At 32.9% G+C, this 25,252-nt stretch overlaps 1 long non-coding RNA gene across 1 annotated transcript in view; it reads left to right on the forward strand.

Moving 5' to 3' along the window:
- Window positions 1-25,252, forward strand: part of LOC116151285 (uncharacterized) — an 826,846-nt gene that overhangs the window by 756,467 nt on the left and 45,127 nt on the right. Inside the window, exon 12 of the long non-coding RNA XR_010382609.1 lies at window positions 22,215-22,362. This is a non-coding gene — a long non-coding RNA (uncharacterized LOC116151285). The remainder of the gene's footprint in view (window positions 1-22,214; window positions 22,363-25,252) is intronic.

Consider the following 25,252-nt stretch of genomic DNA (forward strand, 5'->3'; position numbering starts at 1 on the left):
TGCTCTCTTACCTCAGCCAAACTGAGGTCTATCTTGAAATCATAAAGGTTCAGAAGGGCAGAGCCATGGACCAGCGTCCAGGTCAAGAGGAAACAAAAGCTTTGGAATCAAACACACTTAAATAAGAATTCAAATTCAAATGTTTTTGCTTACTAATTATTAGATCTTGTGTGATTGTCTTGCTTCTCCAGACCTCAGTGTTTTCATTTGTAACTTGGGAATGATGATAGATACAAGCAACTGTTACAAAATGTATCCATATGTACCTGAAACCCGTGGTGCTATGAACTGCATATAGTGCATTTCCAAAATGGGAGTTACTGCTTTATTATCAACCCTAATGCACTTTTCTGAGAATTGTTTTCTGAAAATGGTGATTATATGTCACGGTTTTCTTTTATAATATGAATTTTGAGTGGCAAAAGGGGATGGTGAGCTCTCTGGGAGTTGTGTCAGGTGAAACCTAACTGAAGAATCTGGTAATGATGGACTTGGAAAATGGAGACTAAAGTCAGAAATCCTCTTTGTGTAAATGCAGAATCCTGTATTTCTGGAGGGTAGATAGAGACAGAAGAATTGGCAAGGAGTCAAACTTTAGTACCCTGTGAGGAATTTGTGATGTGGGTAAGTATCAGAGGATGAACTCCCTGTCAATAGAGGTTCATGGATATCCCTGAACTGAGTAAGTGTTAGAAATTGATTTCTAAGCCTTTTACTTTATAGATGACATATAACAAATGTAATGTCAGGACACGCTGACAACTAGGTACACCATCCAGAGATCATTAACATTTTAATTTAGACATATATTTTGCAAATTATATAATCAGCCTGTGCATATTTTTATGATCTACTTCTAATTCACTGAGTGTAAGGGACAGTATTAAGGGAAATTAACCTTATGTGAATCATTTTAATTCCTTCATATTATATGGATGCATTTCATCCCTGAATGACTATTTAGTTCCTTCTCTTACAACCACCCTGTAGAATAACACAGGCGTGGACCCTGCTTTCAAAAAAGCTTATATTCTATTGTGGAAGACTGACTATACTATAAATTTAAAATATTATTTATTTGCTATCAAGTTAATGAAAATAAAACCAAAATGAGATAGCGGTGCATACCCAATCAAGTGGCTATAATCTGAACTACCAAGAGTGGGCAAAACTGTAGAGAAAAGGAAACCTCCATGCTGGTGCAACTGTAAAATGGCCCAGACACTTTGCAAAATATCTTGGCATTTTCTTAGTCAAACATGAGCTTATCATACAAACTAACCATCCCACTCCTAGAAAGCTGCACAGGAGAACTGAAAAAATATATCTATGCAAAGACTTGTATGCCAGTGTTCATAATATTATTCATTACAGCCCCAAAATACTGAATAGATACAATGTGGTGTAGCCATATTTTGAAAGACTGTTCAGCAATAAAAAGAAACAGACCACTGCTAGAAGCTATAACATAAGTTTAGAAGCTAAATGCAAGAAAAAACAAACAAAAACAAAGCAAAACAAAACAAAACAGAAAAACCCAAAACCAAACCAAAAAGAAAAACTGAGAAGTTTACATAAACTCTCCGGAAAAAAAAAAGTTACAGAAGTAGAAAGTTGCTTTCCTGGGGCCGGGGATGTGAGCTGGGATTGCTTGCAAATGGGCTCAATGGAAATTTATGGGGTTAATAACATGTTTTCAAATTAATTGATGGTTATGGCTGTCCAACTCTACAACTTGACTTAAAAAAACACTGAATTGTACCCTTACAATGGGTGAAGTTTCTGGTATATGTCAATAAAGCTGTTGAAACTCATTTAAGAAAGAAAAAATACTCAGGTAAATGCAATGAAGGAAATAAGTTCATTATTGTGATAAAGAACAAGGGCAAAAGTCAAGAGGAGAGTCAGACACAGCTCTCAGGAAAGGCTCCCTTTCTGCAGAGGTGGCCTTTAAGCTGAGGCTGAGCTCTGGTTCAGAAGGAAAGCCTTATGTGGAACCAGACTGATAGCTTACTAACCACAGATTCTGGGGCATAATCCTTCCCTTGTATCTGTCAGCTATGTGATCCTGGGAAAGGTCCCTAGAATGTTATGTACCTCTGAAGAGGGAATGATAAGCATTATTACACAGACTAAAGCAATGTGCATTTTCTGGCAAAGGGAAAAAAGTGTTAGAGGTTATTAACCAATTATATATTGCTGGTCAGCTGGGATGTTTATGATGCTTCCTTGAATATTTTTATAGTTAAATCTGCACATAGTCCTCCTGATTTTTCCCCTCAAGAAAAATTCATAGAGGTAAGACTATAGTTTTAAAAAATACATATTTTTAAGGTATTTGATACCTCTTGACAAATCAAGAAATGTTAAGTCACGTACCTAAGTATTTGGGGACTGGGAATAACATTAACACGCTTTGCAACAAAAATTCTGTTTTGATGCATAAGGAAAGGGCTTGAAGCTCATTCACCTTTTTATCCCCAAGACTGTCTACAGTAATGTTTTGCACACCGTTAAGCAGATGTTCATTGACTGAGTGACTGAATCATCCAGAGAAAAGGTTGCTTTAGCAATTAGGGGATTTCTTGGTGACCAATAGTGTATAGACAGTTTTGTGAAACCCTAAACAGTTTCTTCTTTGAAGATTTCATCCCTGAAGGATGAAGGTCAGACTCTGCAGATAAAATGTTGAGCTAGAAACTCTAGATGAGTGGTTATGCTGAAAGGATATTGTCTCCCTCAACTCTTGGATTCCTTGTGATTTTTTCCCTTTTTTATTAATCACAAAGAGGGGGCCATCTTATGCTTTTGAGATAGTTTAGCAATAGGAAAGGAACAAAAAAGATGAATCAGTGATAAATAAAATAATAAAAACACCAGTTGAAAATGCATTGGAGCTTCTAATGTTTAGACCCAAATTTGGAGATCAGTGGATTCATTTTGATGTAGTTAGCAGGTCCTCATGGTGTCTACAGAATCACGTAGCCTGAAGCAGAATTATGAAGGCAGGAAACACATCTTTTGTGTTCCAGAGTATGCTTTTAGTTACCTTCTCTGTCACCGGTGGCCCCTTTGCTTCTCAGATGTGTGCTGACCTCCAACCCTCCTTTTTCCTAATATTTCGATCATATCTACTCTCAGACAAGCAATTGACATTATTTCTTTGGTATACTACTGAATACCTTGGACAGAAAGTTGATAGTGTGCATATATATGACTATTTATTGAACATAGGTACATATATACATATGAATTTGATTACTGAGAAGTATGTATAGTTATATATGCATTACATATTTTGTTATTTCTTACATACACATTAATGTAGAATATATATGAGATTATGTGTATCTGTACAACTCACTTGGTTCGTGTGTTTGCATGTGTGTTCATGTGTGCGTGCAGTTGAAGAAAGACATAAATGCAAAAAGATTTTCTTAGATTTCACTTTCCTATGAGCTTAATTGTTTGATGTTCAGAAATATTTCTATGGTGTTGAATGAAAGCTTCAAAATTCATTATAAATGATCAAATTACAGACAGTAATAATATTTTCATGTGATAATATGCAAGTTTACCTATCTTCACACTCTTTAAAATATTTCATAAAATTGAAAAATTGATTAATGAAATACACTTTTACATAGAGCAAGAGAACCAGTGTCAGTATTTCATATGAACCCACGAGTGAGGAGAGCCCTGTGCCCCTCTCCATAAGGAAACCTTCAGATGTGTCATCTGCCTGGAAGGTCAAACTGAACAAGTTTTTAAAAACCTTGATCAGATATATGCTTATAAATAAGAGGATGGCAGTCCTCAGCAGTCATAGCAATAACTTAATTTACTTAGGAGAGAGAAAGATAAGTGACAGGTAGAGAAAATTTCTGCCAAGCCTGGGAGACCTTGAGATGAAAGTGAAATGCTTGTTTATAACACAAAGGTCAGGTCCTTGGTACTTTGAAGAAGCCCTCTGTGATGGTCTCTTTTCATTTCTTGATGTCAAAATGAAATTGGATAAGTCTTGAATTTTCTCTCAGTTTTAATGGAATCAGAACCTCAAGCAGAAGGAGGCAAAAAGACCAAGAAATATGAAACTGAAGAGTTAGGCTCAAATAATGGTTTATGCAAAAATGACAAGTTAAATATCTTTGTCTTTATTTTTATTACCTATTTTCAATGCAAAATTTCTGTAGTTTTTAAAGGCATAATAGGTTTGACAGGTAATATAACTTTATTAGGGCATATTTATTCATTTTAAACTATGTTATAGACTAATTCGTGTTACTGTCGACCATGATCAGGCTTAGATTTTATTAATATGCAGCAAGCATTCTAAGAATCTCAACAACAATTATGCCCTGTGATACATGTAATGAAAGCTAAATACAGGGTATTAAGAATAATTTAGTGGGAGCTGTTGTGTTACAGGCTTCAGGGAAATTAGTTTTAAGAAAATGGACCTCAACAAAAAAGGGTAGTGTCGCTTCAGTGCCATCAAGAAGGGAAGAGGGGAAGAAAATGTGTTGGGGGCTGGCTTGGCACACACTTGTCGACCATGAGGAGGATTTTACCTTTTATCTTATAGGAAGTCATGAAGGGTTTTAAGCAGTGCATTGACTTTTGACCATGTTTTAGTGACATCTTTATGCATTTAAAGAATGGAGACTAATGGGGTAACAGTCTCCCTTGAAGCTCAGGAACTTCACAAAGGAAAATGAAGCTTTAAGCAAAATGAATAATCTCCTGGATGTATGTTAATTACCTCTAATTAAAAAAGAGTTTTGACTTCTGCATATGCCCAACTCTGCCTATTAAATTCAAACCTCTATAAGGAACAGTAAAAGAAAGGTAGAGTTAAAGATGGCAAATCATCTCAGTAAACAACCTTACAGCCATTGAGAGGACATAGCAGATCTACAGGAGTGACTGTCCTGAGACATTAATCACCCAGATAAAATTAACATTCTTGAGAGTTTTAATTTGTGTTCAAATGATACCATCACTTAGATTATTTTCTTTCTTTGAAGTTTCCATGCCATATATTGCAATCATAGAAAGTTTGTTTATCCAGTTCTACTTCAAGACCATCGCTAACGAAGTGACAATTTTGTTATTAGGGGCAGTTGTGATAGCAGGCAAAATTGAAATCTCTTAGCTTTAACAAAACCTCTCACATTTAACTCTCCCTGTGCCTTGCCGCCGTCTTCCCCTCTTGTTACATAGATACCGATGTGAATGGCTAGAAAGGAATGCCGTGTTCACACAGAACTTGGTGAGTTTCTCACCTGTCTTCCACCGTTTGCTCTCAATCTCCTCTTCTCGTGATGTTCTGCTCCACTGCCAGAATCCTTCCCAGTGATAGGGGTGGATTCTACAGACCACTCACGGTTTCTCCAACAGTACTCTTTCTGTTACGAACACATGCTTGCAAAAGTATGAAACAATGCTGGGTATGCAGTTAAAATTTTGAGAATGTATGTTCTTAAGAAGTCAGAAAACGATTGTTGCCTCTTTTTTATTTTTATTTTATTTTTTTAACATTTTTTATTGACTTATAATCATTTTAAGATCGTTGCCTCTTACTCTTGCACATTAAACAATACTTCCAACAGCTTTCTATTGGCCAATGGTCACGTCCTAAACTGTGGCTTAGATGCTCCTTTTTAAAATCTCTGTGACATAGTAGTCTCATTGAGCCACAAGAAAATAGAAGTCAGAGTTTATTTTACTTGTCAAGGTAAACTATTTATAGTCTAGATTTGAATCTAGGTCTATCTGCTTTCATGGCGCTGTTCATCCTGCCTTTAACGTAGATTTTGGATTACATCATTCTTTTGTTCCACTTTATTTTTCATCAAGCTTGCATCTTTAACTCTTTTGCCTTTTCTCGCTATCCTATCCAGTCTTGTCGTTGACTTTCTAACCATGCCCACTATGGCACTGGGTGTGCTTTTCATTGTAGATTATGAAATTGCTGCTTTAACTCCTTGCACATCTTTAGGTATGCTTGGTCATAGATCTACGAATGCCATTAAATACATTTACCCCAAAATGTGTTTCATAGAACGCTGGTCAAATGAAGTGTTTCTTGAAAATGGGATGCCAAAGTCAAATAAGTTGAGAAAATTCTGCCGTTTTATACCTTCATATTAGATTACTTCCAATACACATCAGCACATGAAATTGTCTTAGACATCGTGCAGCAAAACAATGAATACTTTACCTATCTTAAAAAAAGAAATCTTTGACCATTAGAAAAATGTTCATTTTGGGGAAAAAAAAATGTTTCCTAGACTTCGATCTCTGCTCTCCTTCCTGGAATTCCCTTGAAATATGCTCAGGGTTGACCAAGCTAACTTTGTTACGTGGGTTAGAGGAGACTATGACTTACAGAAAGTTCCTATGTAACCTTGGGAAATTAAACATTTAACATTCCTCACATGTCTCTGCACTCAAATCCTATACACAAAGTTAAATCTGTACTTTTAGAAGTCACATATGGTTTCCAAGTCACTTTCCCAGTTATCTGATGCTCCAAGAATGCAAGGCATAATGATTTTTATTTATCTTTTAGAAGATACTGTCTTAATCATGTGTGTTTTATAAAAGGGTATCAAATTGCGTGTCATTTTGAAATGTTATAATCCACTTAGGTTGCCACATATGAAACATGAAAAATTATAAAAGGAGGAAAAGGCAGTTACATTTCTCAAATGTATTTGATTTTTGTAAATCATTGACACAAGAGTGAATCTGTCCTGGGAGCATGATCAGAATAATTATCACCTTTTTATATTTTTCTTTTGACAAGTGGAAAAAAGGACTTGAAAAATCCATAAAAAACGAGACCTGCAATCTAGGTGTTGATTGAATCAAACTATTTACCTCTTTGCATAATTCTACTACTAACAATTATTGTCAAAATAAATGCAAACTCAAATTCAAGGTCCCACAGAGTGAATTACTGATTTCCATGAAAAAAAAAGAGTCTGTGCAGCAGTGCATGACCAGCTGGATGTACTTCTTCTGGGCAACTGGTAGGGAGTGATCATTCTCTGTGGGGAACTAAGCAAAGCACTCATTTAAATTTTATTGAATTTGTGACCAGTCACCCATAAAAGATAATTATATATACCTGAATATGCGGTGACCTGACCGTCCTATCAAACATAGCTTAAGAGCCAACCTTAACTACAGTGGAGTTTAGAAAGATGAATAAAAATACACACGAGGTCTTTTCTCAAAGTGTTTGGGAGAGAAATATGAATAATTGAATTTAGGAAGAGAATTGAATTTACCCAGCCTACAGAAAGGCTCAAGACAAGACGTGTTTAGACAGTAATGTTTTTAAGTAAGTCATCTTTGGAAATGATGGTCAAAGAGAAATACGCTGATTCCAAGGGAAAGAAGAAAAAGTTACCTTGTTGGGTTGAAGTGGTTCTATGACTGCTCTCTGCCAAATGTGTTTAATCCAGTAGTTAACGTCACCAAGGGTCTGGAGTGAAGAAACACTAAAGGTAGAGAGTGTCCATGACACTATTATAGACCCCACCACGTCTTAGCATTTTTATAATAAAAACATCTGTAATTCTTTTCTTAATCTGTACTGAATATTCTGTTGTTAATCATATATCATCCAGAGATGAGTACAATGTGGTCAGTGATTGATTTGAGCTGGGGGAGATGAATTTCCGGGCTCATCTCCCTGTATTTTGATTTACTATGTCTTCATTATATGTATATACACACACACACACACATACACACACACACACACACACACACACTCAATTTATAGATATAACTCACATATATTAATTTCAAATATATATGTATATAATTTACATGTGTGATATTAATAGTCTGATGTGGTACATCCTGGGTGACATGAAATATCATGAAAAGGTAACACACATAGTGTTAACAAAATAGTTGAATTTCTAACTAAGATAAGGTGAACTTTTCTAGGAAGAAAACGTTAGCTGTATCTTTTATTTCTTTTTTTTTCTTTTTTTCCATTACATCCTTACTTATTTTATAAATGGAAGTTTGTACCTGTTGACCCCCTTCATCATTTCACCCCCTCCTCAGCCCACTCTCTTCTGTCAACCACCCACTTGTTTTCTGCATCCATTAGTTGTTTTATTTGTTTGTTTTGCTTGTTCATTTGTTTTGTTTTCTTAGATTCCATGTATAAGTGAGGTCTTACATTATTTGTATTTTCTGTCTGGTTTATTTCATTTAGCATATAATACCCTCAGAATCCATCCATATTATTGCAAATGGCAAGATTTCATTCTTATATATGGCTGAGTAGTATTTCTGTGTGTCTGTGTGTATCAAATCCTCTTTATCCATTCATCTGTCAGTGGGCACTTAGATTATTTTCATATCTTGGCTACTGTAAGTAATGCTGCAATGAACATGGGGTACATGTATCTTTTGGGGTTAGTGTTTTAGTATTTTGGGTTGAATATCCAAAAGTGAAAATGCTTGGTCAAATGGTAGTTCTCTTTTTAATTTTTTGAGGAACCTCCACACTGCTTTCCGTAGTGGCTGCAACAATTTACGTACTGACAAACAATGCACAAGTGTTTACTTTTCTCCATATCCTTGTCAACACCTGTTATTTAATTTTGTTTTGATAATAGCCTTTCTAGCAGATGTAAGATTGTATCTCATGGTGGTTTGATTTGCATTTTTCTGATCATGAGTGACGTGGGTCATTTTTTATGTGCCGCTTGGCCATCTATACATCTTCTTTGGAAAAATGTCTATTCAATCTTCTGCCCATTTTTAAAATCAAAAAAAATATTATTATGTTCTATAAGTTCTTCATATATTTGGATGTTAACCTCCTAATGGATACATGATTTGCAAATATCTTATCCATCCTGTAGGTAGCCTTTTCATTTTGTTGATGCTTTTCTTCCCTGTGCAGAAGCTTTTCAGTTTGATGTCCTACCTTTTTGTTTTCTCCTTTGTTGCCCTTGCCTTTGGCGTCAGATCCAAAAAATCACAAAGACCTTTATCCAGGATCTTACTGTGTATATGTTCTTCTAGGAGTTTTATGGGTTCAGGTCTTACATTCAAACATTTAATCCATTTTGAGTTAATTTTTGTGCATCGTGTAAGGTAGAAGTCTAATTTCATTGTCTTTGCATGTAGCTGTCCAGGTTTCTCAACAAAATATATTGGAGACTCTGTATTTTCCTCATTGTATATTCTTGCCTCCTTGTTGTGATTCAATTGGTCATATATGAGTGGGTTTATTTTAGGGCTCTCTATTCTGTTTCATTGTTTCATGCATCTGTTTTTACACAAATATCATACTATTTTGATTACTATAGCTTGGTAATACAGTTTGAAATCAAGGAACACGATGCCTCCAGCATTGTTCTTCTGTCTCAAGATTGCTTTGGCTATTGGGGGTCCTTTGTGATCCCATACAAATTTTAGGATCGTTTCTTCGGTTTCTGTGAAAAATATCGTTGGATATTTGATAGTGATTGACCTGAATCTGTATATTGCTTTGGGTAAAATAACTTTTAACAATACAAATTCTTTCACCCCATGAGCATGGGATATCTTTACATTTATTTGTGTCTTCAATTTTTTCATCACTGTCTTAGAGTTTTCATTCTTTTCGGTTAAATTAATCCCTAAGTATTTTATTATTTTTGATGCATTTTTAAATGGAATTGTTTCTTAATTTATTTTTTGATAGTTTGTTGTTAGTGTATAAAAATGCGGTATATTTTGTATATTGATTTTGTACCCTGCAACTTTACTGAATTTATTTATTGATACTAACAGTTTTTGTGCAGTCTTTTGAATTTCTTCTATATAAAATCAAGTCGTCCATAGACAGTGAAAGTTTTATTTCTTCCTTTACAATTTGGATGCCTTTTTGTTTGTTTTTCTCACGTAATGCCTCTGATTAGGACTTGCAAACTATGTTGAATAAGTGACTTAAGTTTTATCTTGAAGAATGGATAGGAGGTAGCTTTATAGGGAAGTCAAACAAATGAAAAAATCACAGGCAGCATATAGCTTGTGGAAGAAAGGAAGCCTCAAACAGAAGGACATGTTTGAAAACTACAATACAGCACTCTGGCCAGAGTATGGTGGGGAGAATGAGGAGAGAAAATTCGCTGTAACCCGGTAGCAGTGTGAAAGTTGCAAGTTGAAATCTATGAAGTAAAGATACTAGAAAATATTTTGTTCAGCTTCATTTCAGCTTAATGTTTTGCAAACTTTCTATATTAACTGAAATTGTTAGTCCCACCTAATAGACAGGATCAGTCTGCAAGCCTTTACCAGGTCTGTGTGCCCATGATGCTTTTTCTGCAACACCTTCTACCTATACCTACAATTTCTGATCAAATATATACAGCACAGAGATGCACAAAATAGGATGCATTGGCTCATTTCACTCAGTAGTGCTCACTGATTTTTCTGTGGATCTTTTTCTGTAGTGAACACAGGGCTGAAAATCCAGAGATCATATCTCTAATTCCAGCCATTCAGTTACCTGACTTGGAGACTTTGAACCTAGTGTCTTCTTTTTGGCATTATATAAATATGAATAGGTGGTTATCAAAGTTGTTTGTTTGCATTATAGTCCTATATTAAAATAAAATAGCTTGTTGGAATCTAATATATTAAGAAATAAAAGCCAGACATCTCTGTTCAAAGCAGTATTGGATTGTCATGAGATTTGGATACCACCTGCTGTCGCTAGAAGCGACCTCAGATACCACTGTTGTACCTCTGTTTTGTATTGAGTGGAAGTCATATAACCAGGGCTATAAAAATAATTTTGATATATATTCTTGTGTCCACTTGAAAGGTTCCACATAGTAGATGAGGTCAATGCTCAGCATATCTGGTAGAGGAGCAATCATTCCTTCAGTGTTTCTATGGCCTTTTTTTTTTTTTAATCTCTTTGTAAAACTCTCTCCTGTTATTCCCCTGACTCGTCAATGTCTAATATCCAGGACCAACACAAATGGCACTTCCGAGGGTTAAGTTCCCATGGTTTCTTCTACTTGAAACAGATCATTTCCAACTTTACTAATTATCAAAATCATTATCTAAGTGAATAAAACATTTCTTTTTTTTCACATCTTTATCAACATTGTATATTCCAAGCGTATCATTTGTTGATCTTATGTGTGGAATATTATTTCACTGTTCTTTCAAGTTGTTCCCACATAGGACTATGAAAAAAGAGAAATTTTCTTATATTTATTGACTACTTGGCTTTCTTTTTTGTAATAAGTATTCATGTTTTGGGCTGATTGCTCAGTGTATGTTTTGGATACTCAATCCTTCTTATTCATTTGCATTGTGGCATTATTTTTTCTTTATATTTGTGTCTCTATTATCTTTTAAGAAGTTAATAAATTTAACATAGTTAGATTATTTCCTTGTAATGTCTCAAATGTAATGTTTGCTTTTCCCATTTTGGTATTTAATAGTGTATCATTTACTCCCTGTTTACTGACACAGATTTTATCGTATATCAAATTATTACATACTATAGCATCTATGTGTGTTTCTTTTGAGCTCATTTGTCTATTAGTCTAAGTAAAATATTGCACAGTGTTCATTTCTAAAATTTTATTATAAATCTTGATATCTGGTTAAGAATCCCCCCATCCCTTTTAGGTTTCACAGAAAACCCTGCCTAGATTTGAACTGAAGTTGTATTGACCACCAACAGATATGTAACATTTACTTATTTATTAGCGTTCTTTATATTTTGTTTTGTTTTTTAATAATGTTTTATCCTTTTTTCCCAGAAAAACTATAGATGTATTAAAAAAATTTTTCCAGTTAACTTAGAGTTATTGTTGACATTGGAAACATGTCCTTTATTTTTCCTAGTATAAGAAAATGTTTCCACTAATTTATAAAATTGTATGTTTGATCGCTTTTATATTTTAATGTTAATAGAATTTTCAGTGTTGATCCATAATTAAGTAATATGTTTTGTTATACATTATTTTTATTTTTGATTAAAAATAAAATATGATAATTTTACCACCCCAGGAGTTTCCTTTATACTATCAGTAAACTGCAGAAATAACGACTATAATTACCAAACTTTTATCATCATATATTGGTTTTGCTGTAGTTGAAATTCAAATAAAATTGTGAATAGTCTATGTAATCTTTTCTGTTTTCCTCTTGTGCAACATGATACGTTGTGAATTCATCTATAGTATAACATGTATTGAGAGACTGACCTTTTATTTTTTTGTTTTATAGTAGAATGTCATTATAAATAATATTATAAATTGTCTGTCCTTTTCTTGGTACATCTGTGTTCTTTCTAGTTTTTTTTCCTATATGACTATATTTGCTATAAATATTTGTGCAAATATCTTTTGTTGGAATTTGAATGAATTGTTCATGGGAGTGGTATGGGCTTAGGAAATATGTACATTTAGATTTACTAGATATTGCTAAGCATTTTTTTCAAAATTGGTCTAATTAATAATCTCTTCAACAGTGTATGAGGGATCTAGTACTACTTTCTGATCAGTACGTCATATTGTCAGTCTTTTCTGAATCTTCGCCTTTCTGATGGGTGTGTTCTGTAATCTCATTGTAGTTTTAATCTTCCCTTCCCTGATGATTATTGAAGTTGAATATTTTTCATATGCTTATCGATCATTTAAATACACTTATTAGTAAACTCATTAGTAAAATGCTTCTATAAAACTGTGCCCCATTTAAAAATTTTTATTCTTTGGCTTTTTTTATTGATTCACATCATCCTTCATATATTCTGGATACAAATCATTTTCAGATGCATGTACACAGAATATCTTCTACCTTTCTGCAAATCACTTATTTACTTTAATTTCTTTTGGTGAGCAGAAGTTCTTTATGTTAATAAAGTTGCTATATGAATTACATTCCTTTATGATTAGTATTCATGATTATTAATATTTTAAAAATTGCTACTCCAAGGTCATGAAGACTTTCCCCTCAAAGTTTTATTTTTTAACCCTAGAATGTTGATTTTGTTTTAATATGAATCTGGTTAACCTGATAAAATCTATAATCAACCTCAAGTTAACTTACCTGTATGGTATAAAGTAGGATTAGGGTTCATTCTTTTTCCCATATGGATATCTAATTGCTCCAACATGATTCATAGAAAAAGATGAAAACTTTTTCATAATAAATTTTGGTGGCAACTTTATCATAAATCAAGTGTCTATAAACACATGGAGCTACTCCAGACTTTAAAATCTGTTCCGTTGACCTACATCATGGATGGGTAGCATCACTCCTGTGGTGGTTGTAGTTACCTTGCCATTGTAGGTCATATGAACAATTTTTCTTGGTTCTTGTGTTGGGAGCTTGAGTCATGGTATTTAAACTCTTTTTGTCTGATATGTGCATTTTAAAGTATTAAATTTATCCCCCAGAATTACTTTATCTATATCCCACAAATTTTGTTACACCATAATTTCATTATTTTCATCTTAACATGTTTTCTAATATTCATTGTAACTTTACTTTGTCCTATAGATTATTTAGTAGTTTGTTATTTTATTAACAAATACTTATCATTTGTTAATAAATCATTATTGAGTGTTAATTTATTTCTGTAATGGTTAGAGAATATATACTTAATTTTTCCTAACAAAAATTTATTTAAATTTGTTTTATGGCCCAGAATATACTTTATTTTGTTAAATGTGATGTGACCTTTTGAAAAGAATGTATATTTTACAGTTATGTGTGTGGCATGTATCAAATAAGACAATTTGCTTAACAATGTTGTTAAAACCTTTTATTTTCTTACTTTTTTTACTATCAAAAGAAGCATATTGAAAATCTCTAATGATGATTTTTATTTTGTGTCTTTCTCTCTTTATTTTGGTTAATTTTACTTTATGTAATTTAAAGTTATATGTTATGTGCTCCCAAATTTAGGATCGTCACATTAGTCTATTGACTATTTTATTATTGTAAAATGTTCCACTTTATCATTCATAACACATCTTGTCTTACCTTACCTGACTTTGAGACACTCTACTTCCTTTTTGGTTTATATTTTATCATTATTGTACTTTCCTTTGTCATTTTTGGATTTGAATTTAAAATGTGTTTTGAAGGCCTGGTCATATTTTTGCCCTATCTTAAAATTTCCTTAATTCACTGTTAACATTATCACACCACCTTCCCTTGGGTTAGTTTTTGCACGGTATTTTTTTTTTTTCACCTTATTTTACTTTCAACCCATCTTTTTGAAGTTGTTTCTTACAAAAAGGGTATTATTAGATTTTTTCTCTCTCCCTTTCTCCATGTCCTATGTTTGTCTTTTAATTGGAACATTTAATCCATTCATATTTAATGTTATTATTGATGTTGTTGGGTTTAAGTCTACCGTCTTGCTATTTGTTTTCTATTTGTCACATCTGCTCTTCATTCCTTGATTCCATCCTGTGGTCTTTTGTACTAGTCAAGTAATTTTTGGTTTCTATTTGAGTTATCTCTCTTACCCTTTTGGTAACATATTTTTCTATTACTCTTTAATAGTTTCTCTCATTATTTCAAGCTTTGTTAAATTATTGTTGACTTATCTTAAACTGCTACTTTTATCTCATCCCAAATAATACAAGAAACGTGCAACAATTTAAATCCATTTACATTTAGTTCTTTTCTCCCAACTCTTGTTATGTATTTTATTTCTGAATGTGGTAGAAATGTCTCAGATATTACTGTGATGATTGCTTCATGCATTCAATCGTCTTTTATATTTATTCACTTCGTTGCCCTTTCTTGAGGTGTTCCTTTCTTCTTGCACTCTAGACTCCAATCCAGGATTAATTTTCCGCAACCTAATGAAGTTCAGTATTTCTTGTAGTTTAATTTGCTCACAAGTTCTCTTAGCTTTGTTTTCTTGAGAAGACCTTTGTTCAGCTTCATGTTTGATGAAACTATTTTCACTGGATGCCAAGTTATTTCCCTGAATTTTTTTAACACCTTTATTAAGGTGTGATTCCTATACAGTAAACTACATGTATTTCAGACATACAATCTGATGAATTTTGATAGGTGTATACACCAGTGAAACTGCCACCACTGTCAAGATAGCTAACATTTCCATCACTCCCCAAGAGGTGCAAATTTCAAATTCCCAATTTGGAATTCCCTGAATTTTAGTATTTTAAATGTGTTATATTGGTGTATATATAGTACTTAAGAAATTATTTGCTTTTTGAAAATTTTATTCCTGTATATTTTAAATACATTTACTTTTATATATGTAGTTTAACTTCTAAATTTAATTAAAATTGCATTGGCAGTAATCTGAAGAGAGATAAAACTGAAAGACCAAGGGAAATGCTTGCTTGCTCAATACATAAAACATACATTAAAGTAATGAAACATTTCTTAAAATAAATTTGTAAAAATATTTGTTAGCAATCTTTGTCGAAAAGAATTCCCTTTGGGGCAATTAGGATGGTATCATAAGCAAGCAGTAGAATAAACAGGCAATTGCAATCATTTAGGAAATACACTCTACAATTAGCCTAAAGAAACTTGAAAGAGCCTCATTCATTTCCTCTCTAAATATATAATTTAATAATTTTATAAATTATAACATGTCACCATAAAAATAACTGAAACACATTATCTGGAAATTATGAGTGAACAAAATTTGAAGTAAGTAACTATTAAGGAGCAGACATAAATATCCTTTCAGACGTATTCAGATGTTGTAATGCTTTATTTTCATCTCTACTGACTGTATTTATATTCTCTGGTTAAACTTTCCTCTGTAACTGTGGAAATGATATCAGATAGTGCTACAGAAATTTATGGTAAAGAAAGGGAAGTTTAACAAAATGTCATTTTAATCGGAGAAGCAATTATTGTTTAATTAAGTTGAATTGTTACACTCACTTACACAGAAATCTTTTGCCCAAAAAGGGGGCATAATGTAAAGTGTACAACCAGGGTTTTCTCAGATATTTTCAGTAGGCACTAGATAGTAATATTATTTTCTAAATATATTTTATGTCTTTCATTTGAATTACTCATTCTGCATTTTTGTTTGGAGTTGAGGGAAGCAGGAGAAGAATCAACAAAGCATCATTAAGAAAAGTCAACACTAACTATAAGTCTTTGGAAGAAGGCATTCATGTAAAGGCAGAATTTCAAAGCAGTAGGTCTCAGTTTTAGCTCTTCTTCTATCCCTAATGTTAGTTCTTATAGTTATGTTGGTGTTTGCTTTTTTGCTTTTGTTTTTACCAGTTACCATATTTCAAGCAATTTTTTTCTTAATGAACATCTGTTTGGGTTACCCTGTCCCATGCGAATTCTTCATTGCATTTTCTTATTCTCAAGATGAAATTCTGTGTCCTTTATAATTTTCTCTACCTCTCTCCAAGTTGGTTCATTTCTCTCTCCCATTCTATGCTGCATGTTATCACTGTTCCCTTTTGCCATTTTGCTAGTGACAAGCCTTCCTTCAATACCCAGTCCACAAACCACCTCTTCAGCCTCTCTCCCACTCTGGCATTGGTTGTGCCCTATGCACCTTATCCACACTGTGCAACTGAATGAATACTTATACAACCTGTTTGTCTTTCAATTAGGCAATTAAGTGGCAATTTTAGCACAGGAACTGTGAGACATATATATATACATGTATACAGCTTTGAGGGCATAACACAATGGGTTCCTTCATTTTTTTCTTAAAGTAACAGCTTTATTAAAATGTAATTCACTTACCATAAAATTGAAACATTTTCAGTAGTTTTTCGTATATTTACAAATTTATAAAATTATCACTGCTATTTAATTACAGAACCACATCATCACTCCAAAAAGAAACCTCATGCCCATGAGCAGTCACCCCGAATTGTCCTTTCCTCCAGCCCCAGATAATGACTCACCTACTTTCTGTTTCTATGTATTTACCCATTCTGGATATTTAATGCAAATCGAATTATATAATATGTAGCCATTTGTGACCGACTTTCATGTGGCATTAAGTCTTCAAGGTTTAGCCATGCTGTGGTTTGTATCAGTATGTCATTCCTTTTTGTTGCCAAATAATATTTCTTTATAGGAACATGCACATTTTGTTTATACATCCATCAGTTGGTGGGCATTTCTGTTGTTTCCAGTTTTATCTGTTATGAATAGCATTCTATGAACATTTGTGTACAAGTTTTGTGTAGGTGTTTTTTCTTTCATTTCTCTTGGGTAGATACCCAGGAGTGTTATTGCTGAGTTATATAGAAACTCTACATTTAACATTTAGAGGAAGTGCCAAACTATTTTCCAAAGTGGTTATACCATTTTACAGTCTTAAGAACTATGTCTGAGAGTTAAAAAATTAGGTTATTTTTTGTACTGTTGAGTTCTAAATATTCTTTAAAATCCTAGACACAGATTTCTTCCCAGATATTATATTTGTAAATATTTTACCTTACTCCTGTGTTGAATTTGCACTTTCTTAATAATATCTTTTCAGGTGTAAAAGTTCTCAATGTTTATGAAGTAAAATTTTATCTATTTATTTTCTTTTATCATTTGCGCTTTTGGTGTCCTATCTAAGACATTTCCCAGTGAAAGATCACAAATATTAACTCATGTTTTCCTCTAAGAGTTTTACAGTTTTAACACTTACGTTAAGGCCTTTAATACATTTTAGTGAGTAATTTTAATTTTGTGTATGCTATGAGGTCAGGGACCAATTGATTCTTGTTCATGCATATATCCAATTATCAAACACCATTTTTTATGAGTTTTATTGAGATGTAATTGACATACACACTGTACAAGTTTAAGGTATACAGCATAATGGTTTGGCTTACGTAAATCATGCAGTGATGACCACAGTAAGTTTAGTGAACATCCATTATTTCATATAGTTGCAAAATGAAAGAAAAAAAATTCCCTGGGATGAGAATGCTTAGGATGTACCCTCTGAACAGTTTTCATATATAACAGACAACAGTGTTAATTACATTAATCACGTTGTACATTACATCTCTAGTACTTACTTTATAACTGAAAGTTTGTACCATTTGACCACATTTTTCCATTCCCCTCAAGTACTGTTTTTGAAAAGAGTATTCATTCCATCATGGAATTGTCTTGCCCTCTTTATGGAAAATAAGTTGATAAACATATGGTGGTTCAGCTAGGACTCTAAATTGTACATGTCTGTCTCTCTGCTGAGTTCCCATGGTCTTGATCACTGTAAATTGTAACTAACTTTTATATCTAAGTAAATTTTGAAATAGTAATATGTGAGTCATCCAAATTTTTTCTTATTTATTTATTTTTTATTTATTGGCTATTCTGGCTCACCTACATTTCTAGAACAGTTTCAGGATCAGCTTGTCAGTTACTGTAAAATGAATTGGGTTTTTGATCAAGATCACATGGGTTCTGTAGATCAATTTTGAGAGGATCGCCAACTTAACAAATGAAATCCTCTCATCCATAAATGTGGAAAGTTTCACAATTCATTTGGGTGTCCATTGATATCTTACTACAGTGTCCTGTGGCTTTCAGAGTAAAAACTTTGACCATTTTGTTAAATTTATTTATGATTATTTTATTTTAGATGCTGTTTTAAATTGCATTGTTCTACCTTGATTTTCATGTTATAAACATGTAATGTTTATAAATACCATTATAAATACCGTTGATTTCTGAATAATGATCTTGTATGTTGTAGCCTTGTAGAACGTGTTTATTAGAGTTAGTAGGCTTTGTTTTTAGTGGACCCCTTTATTTTTGTCACCTCTATACATGATGATATCCTTAATGGAAAGAGATAGTTATAATCTTATCTGGATGCTTTTTATTTATTGTTTTTGTCTAATTCCTTCCTTACAACCTTCAATACAATATTTTTTAAAATTTTTTATTGATTTATAATCATTTTACAATTTTGTGTCAAATTCCAGTGTAGGGCATAATTTTTCAGTCATGCATGAATATATATATATTCATTGAGACATTTTTTTCTCTGTGAGCTACCATAAGATGTTGTGTATATTTCCATGTGCTATACAGTATAATCTTGTTTATCTACTCTACAATTTTGAAATCCCGTCTAACTCTTCCCACCCTCCACCCCCTTGGTAACCACAAGTTTGTATTCTATGTCTATGAGTCTATTTCTGTTTTGTATTTATTTTTGTTGTTGTTGTTGTTGTTTTTGTTTTTTGTTTTTCTTTAGATTCCACATATGAGTGATCTCATATGGTATCTTTCTTTCTCTTTCTGGCTTACTTCATTTAGAATGACATTCTCCAGGTGCATCCATGTTGCTGCAAATGGAGTTATGTTGTCGGTTTTTATGGCTGAGTAGTATTCCATTGTATAAATATACCACTTCTTATTTATCCCAGTCATCTGTTGATGGACATTTAGGCTGTTTCCATGTCTTGGCTATTGTAAATAGTGCTGCTATGAACACTGGGGTGCAGGTGTCATCCTGAAGTAGGGTTCCTTCTGGATATATGCCCAGGAGTGGGATTCCTGGGTCAAAGGGTAAGTCTATTCCTAGTCTTTTGAGGAATCTCCATACTGTTTTCCACAGTGGCTGCACCAAACTGCATTCCCACCAGCAGTGTAGGAGGGTTCCCTTTTCTCCACAGCCTCTCCAGGATTTGTCATTTGTGGACTTTTGAATGATGGCCATTCTGACTGGTGTGAGGTGATACCTCATTGTAGTTTTGATTTGCATTACTCTGATAATTAGTGATATGGAGCATTTTTTTCATGTGCTTATTGATCATTTGTATGTCTTCTTGGAGAATTGCTTCTTTAGGTCTTTTGCCCATTTTTGAATTGGGTTGTTTGGTTGTTTATTAAGTCGTATGAGCTGCTTATATATTCTTGAGATCAAGCCTTTGTCGGTTTCATCTGCAAAAATTTTTTCCCATTCCGTAGGTTGTCTTATTGTTTTACTTCTGGTTTCCTTTGCTGTGCAGAAGCTTGTAAGTTTCATTAGGTCCCATTTGTTTATTCTTGCTTTTATTTCTGTTGCTTGAGTAGACTCTTCTAGGAGGATATTTTTAAGATGTAAAAGACTTAAACATAAGACAAGATACAGTAAATCTCCTAGAAGAAAATTTAGGCAAAACATTATCTGACACATCTCAAAAATACAATATTGAATAGAGATGGCAAAAAAACCTTCATCCTAGTCTCCCTGGTCTTATGGGAAAAGCATTTCACCATTAAGCATCATATTAGCTGTGGGCTGTTTTGTTGTTTGCTTTTGTAGGTGCTCATGATCAGTTTGAGGAAGTTCCTAATTTTTTCAGCATGTTTATCTTGAAAATATGTTACTTTACTCTAGAGTTCTCTTTCATCCCTTGAGACAATCATGTGTTTTTATGTGCTTTATGTGATTATAACAGAATATTCTATTATAATTCTAATATAATTTGTTATGTTACATTGATGATTTTGAAATGTTAAACCAATCTTTTATACCTGAGATAAATCCTACATGGTAAGGTTGTATAATCCTTTTTATATTTTACTGGGTTTAGTTTTCTAGTTTCTTTTTGTTTTTTAATTTCTAGCCTTTTCATAAGGAATATTGGTATGCAGATTTGTTTTGTTTTGTTTTACTCTTGTGATATCTTGTTTTGGTATCAGAGTAATAATGGCCTCACACAGAGTTAGGAAGTATTTCCACTTTTTTTTTTTTTTGAATAGTTCGTGAAGAATTTTTAAATTATTTTAAAATTTGATAGAATTCACCAATTAAACCATCTGGGTTTTCTTTGTGTATATCAGCATGAACCACATGCTGAAAAATAGTTCTCTGCGCCTAGTTGAGAAATGTTAGCAGGAAAATAATACCAACAATATCTGAGACATTGAATATAATTCTCTATTGCTACATAACCAGTTATGCCCTAAACTTAGTTTCTTAAAACAATAAACTTTCATTGTCTCACATTTTCTATCAAGCAGGTATTAAAAAACATGTTAGCTGGGAGTATGCATGGCTTTCTCCAATCAGAATATTCGGAGGATGCTTCAGTTCCTTATTGAATGCTGACAGGAGGCTTTACATCATAGCCATTTGGTCCTGCTACAGGGTTGCCTGATTGTCCTCTTAACACAGCAGCTGGCTTCTCCCATAGCAAGTGACCCAAAAAAGAATGAGATGAAAATTATAGTGCCTCATGACCTAGCCTAAGAAAATAGAAATTGTTATTCCTACAGCCTTACTCACTAGAAGCTGGTCACTGAGTCTGGCCACACTCAAGGGTTGGGGAATTAGGTTCCACCCAATGGTCATGGGATTATCAAATAATTTGAGTACATATTTTTAAACCACCACTCCTGTATTATGCAGCTACTATGAGCCAGGCATATTTCTAGGCACTTTATAGTAACTTATTTACTCTGCAGAAAAAATCCTATAACTAGATGTTAAAACTACTTTAATTTTTCCAGTGGGGAACTAATCCTTTGAGAATATACATTAATTTCCAAAGTCACACAGTAACATCAACATTGTTACCCCAGGCAATCTGGCACGTGAACTGATGAGTAACCATGATACTATTCAGCATCTCAAAGGTAACATCACCAAGTTTGCCTTCTCAGGCAAGAAAACTGTTAAGCCTGTCTGTGTACATGGATTGCTGCAGACGGTGGGATGTGAGAGGTCAGAGAGAGCCAGGCTATCTCTCCCTTGCTTGCAGTCACAAAGGATGACTCTGTGCACTGGTTATAAAATCTAGACAGTTCAAGATCATCCATAATTTAATTAAGGAGGATGCTCTTTATAATACTCACAGAAACTTGGTTTTCATTGGCCAGCAAAGAGGCAGACCTGAATCTGAGTCTGGCTTCAAGACTTTAGGATCTGTAGCTGAGTAAAACCGATTTGCACAAATTATTAATCATTCTCATGTTTGTCCCAGTCGTTTAAGAGGCAATGAGAGAGAATTTCATCTCATTTGTAAATGAAAGAGTGTAGAAGCCAAGGTCTTCAGGACATGAAGAAAGCTGAAAACAGTATTTCTACATAATAGATAATTGAATTTCAAAACATATAAATCTGTGGTCAGAATATGAGCCTCTTAGAAATTTTTTGTTTGTGGTTTGACTGTCAGCTCAGATGTGTAAAGCATTCTTCTTTGATGACAGGCTTTTTACTGAGATTTTTTTCTTTTCATTCCAAGTCTTTTGGTTGAAGAATTGAAATGAGTCTCTATTATGAAAATGAAGTGTCATAGATTTTAATCAGTGTGGATCACCTCTGGTGCTGATCTAATGAAAGGCTATGAAGAAGACAGGAAGGATAACAAAGGAGCGATCATAAAAACCCAGGTAATACTTTACGGGCTGCAGTTTAAGCTTTGAATAGTGACAATAATGTTTTGATACTTATCATTCCATATTCTGAAAGCATTTGCTTTTGCAAGAGAAGTCAAACTTGCAGCCTTGACAGTTGGGATAATGGTGCATCAGTAACAAATTAGTTCTACTTATTAATCTTCATTAGGCTTTCCATAATCTATTGAATGTTATAATAATAATAATAATAATAATAATAATAATAATAACAACAACAACAACAACAACAACAACAACAACAGCATGGTTAATAGCAAAATTTTCATATCATCAATGCGGAGGAAAGCACAAAATTAACAATATATTATTCATCACTAAGGACCGTATTTAATTTATACTAAATAGAGAAAAATGTTTTATTTTTTATAAAAAGGGAACAAAGAGCAGTGAGATTAATGGTTTAAAGCATGAATGTTAGAGTCACATGGACACAGGATAAAATCTCAGTACCATAGCCTTATAATTTTGAAATTTTATAAACTGAATCAAACTGATTTCTAATAAACTACTTGTAAAATGCTTCCCTTGCAGATTTGTTGTAAGGATTAAATGATAAAAAACACAAAAACTGCTTAGAAAAGGGCCTGGTATGATATATTGGATACATGGCAACTGTGAATGCCATTGTCACTGGCCAGAAAACTTTAATGAAAATGTCACGTTTACTACCAGGTGTTATTTAAATTAACAAAAATGATGATATAATATCTTAAACAAGTAATTGTAAGATTAAAACTTATTAACTTGTGTACTTACATCTTGACACAGAGCTTTCAACACATGGTAGACAATATTATAAACAAAATATTTTTCGTTCATAAATCCGGAGATAATGTCTATTTTTTTGGTTGGTTATTTTTGTTTTTCAAATATGTTTCCCATAGGAAATATTAGCAAAAGCATTGTAGCAGCATGAAAATAATAGTATACCATGGCCAGGTAGAATTTACACCTGTGATTCAATAATTGTTAAGTGTTTAGAATCTGTATCTATTTTTCAGTTTATTATTTGGTCAAAAGTTAAATTAAAAAAAATCATTTCAACAGATGCCAAACATAGATTTAATACAATTAAATATTTCTTTCGATAAAAATGTTTTTTAAATAAAAATATATGTGGTGATTTATGCAATATTTATCTTGCTGTTACATCTTATATGCTTATCATTTGATTACTTGAAACTAATGGTGCTTGATACACATGCCAATGTCTCGCACTTCCCTTGAGCAGCAGTCAAAACAATTATCACTGATATTGTGTAAAGTTGGTCTGGGTGCTGTAACCAACACAGTTATATCAGGGAAATGAATGATACAAAATTTGAAATTAATAAAAATAAATCAATATTTGTCAGTGATAGAATGATTATAGCAGTCATGTGAACTATCAAAACATTATGAGAAGTGATGTGAAAAATTGTCAGTATAATTGTAAATTTGTTAAATTTCTTATATAAAAATAGAAAGGTTGTATTTACAGTAGAAATTTGTTAAATATCCATACTATGAAATCTTTCAATTCTCCTACTTGTGAATCATGGAAATATGGACTGTCATACCTAAATTTTATGTGGGCAGATTCAGTATTAAAATATTTCACTACCCTAAGAAGTAAATTTACACTTATTGTGGTTCCATTTGGTGGATAACCTAATTATAAAGTCCAGAATGGTTCTGAAAAAAGAGGACTAATTAGAGAAAAATAATCATAGATGAGAGAGGAGAGCAGCCTGTTATATGTATAATATAATTAAGAAAAAATATATATTGGTATACATGCATGGTGAAAGAGGACAGTTAATGAAAGAGAATAGAATGCCTAGTTGGACAAACATACTGAATTTTAACACGTAATTGATCTAGCATTTCAATTTAGAGAAGGAAATATGGATTATTTAATAAAGTTTCTTGAGAGAAATTCAGAAGAAAACCAACTAGGTTGGATCAATACTGATATAAAAATATTTTCAAAAAATCAATTATTTGTATTAAAGTACTGAAGTACATAAATTAAATTGGAATAAATACTTATTAATATTGAGATGACTAAGCAGTTTCTAAGAACACCAGAAGCTCTAAACAGACAGATTGGTATGTTTGACTCCATAAATATAAAAACAAATCTGAGAACTTTGATTCTGGGAAATAGATATACTTTCCCCTATTCCTCCCACTAAGTTAAAAACAAAGCAAAATGCACAAAAACGTGGACAGAGATTCGCTCCCAGCATGAGAGCATGAAGGGCTCTCCAGACCACGCCCTAATGTGACTGGTGAAAATTACTTACATATGTATGTTTTATATGTATAAATAATTATGTAAGAAAAATAAATATTCAATCAATATAAAAATGTGTACATATACAAAATGTATACTTTATATATTTATAGGTTTATATATGATAATATGTATTTATATATAATAGTATTTTAATTGCTTATATAATATGTAGTAGATAAATATAAATAACAATGTTTATATTTATGGAATTTATATTTACATATACAAATTATATGTAACAATTATATAAATAACAATTTATATATATATAAATATGTAAATGTTATATGTATATACATAACAACTATTTATAACCTCTGAAAATGCTCCAAATAGCTTACATCAAGTGAATGAATATTTATTCAAGAAAATATGTAAAAAAATTCAGTAAGAAAAGCAAGAGACTATAGTGTTTGTACTAAGCTTAGCAAAGCAGAAATTCCACTCCAGACTGGGATAGCTAAGAACACAGGTCTCTCCTTCTCTCCCTGGCTCCCTGTCAGAGGGTTATCTTCCCAGAAAGAAATTTCTGGTTCAGAATTTATCATCCTCAACCCAGCTACCTGCTGCCTAGGCTCTATT

The sequence above is a fragment of the Camelus dromedarius genome, chromosome 10 (genome assembly GCF_036321535.1).
Source record: "Camelus dromedarius isolate mCamDro1 chromosome 10, mCamDro1.pat, whole genome shotgun sequence".
In the NCBI taxonomy this organism is placed as follows: domain Eukaryota; kingdom Metazoa; phylum Chordata; class Mammalia; order Artiodactyla; family Camelidae; genus Camelus; species Camelus dromedarius.